A 1,250-nucleotide genomic window follows, 5' to 3' on the forward strand; every position below is an offset into this window, starting at 1 on the left:
AGGAATAACTTCTGGTGATAGGTCCTTCCGTCCTGCTGGTACAGGACCACCTCTGTGTTCAGACTTCAAAAAGAGCTCCAAATGGTCTGCCAGCATTCATTCTGCTAGTGGAACGTGGGTGGTGAGTTGGCCGAGCAATGGCGAGGACTTGGTCAATCCTGGGTGATGAGCCCTCTTCTTTCATCCATAGCCAAAGGGCCAGTGTAAGCTTTGTGGCTGCTCTGACTTTAGCAAAGCACTTCTCATGTTGTTCTCTTGCCATTAACAACACTCTGCTGGCCGTGAGCCCATTGCAAAGAAGAGTGGGAGTGTATGAAGCTACAAACAACATTAAAGAGAATCCCCTCATCGGGAACAGGCCAGTTATGGCTCGGTGGGGCTTGTTCCAAGAAGGAGACTTTCACCTGAAGGTTGTGAGGCTTTGTGCCATCCTGAGCAGCAGTAACTAATGGGTTTTTTTCCTCCCTAATAAGCATGAAAAATGAAGATTTTGAAGCTTAAGTTCATAAGTAAACAGTGAACTGAGAGCAGAACTTCACTCGTCACTTTATTAATATCGATCTGATTTCATTACAGTAGGTAACTGATGTGAAGCTGAAGCTGGTGTAATATTGAAGAACGGCCACTGTTCTTTAACCTGATACCAGACTTCTCCTTTGCAGTTTGCTTTCACCGCGCTGCCAGCACACCTATGGGGGTAAGCTATGTGTCCTTTAAATTGAAGTACTGGGGCAGGGCTGGGCATAGGACCAATAGAGCTTTGTTTCTATTCCTCGGAACAGCTAATGTCAAGACTTGTTATTTGTTCTTTGAAACAAAGACCTTTGGATGGTCCTCATAATGAAATAAGCACGTTTGAGCACCAGCCAGGCGCTTGGCAGGTAGGGAATTTTCTTGGGACCTAGATCGATTTTGTACTAACAGCCATTTTCAGGCCTGTGAAAATGAAGGATGTGGATCTGCCTGTGGAAAGGTCCACAACGGACATGGCATTTTCAAGGAACAGGAGTTACCAAGCAAGCAGGTGACGAGCCAAGCTGGAGAGCAGTGCTAGCACTGTCATCGTGCCTGTGGGGAGACCACCTGCAGTGGCATGGGGCTGGAGAGCTCTTTCAGCAGATCTGATGGGGGATCAGGACCCTCAATTATTAGGGTTACGGACACCAAGCTTCCACGAGTGTGTGGCTGAGATGCGCATCTCAGCGAGGCAGAGGCAGCAAAATGCTGTGAGGTTTCCAAATTTTAATAGC

This window comes from Egretta garzetta, unplaced genomic scaffold (assembly GCF_000687185.1).
Source record: "Egretta garzetta isolate BGI_Z169 unplaced genomic scaffold, ASM68718v1 scaffold42, whole genome shotgun sequence".
NCBI lineage: Eukaryota > Metazoa > Chordata > Aves > Pelecaniformes > Ardeidae > Egretta > Egretta garzetta.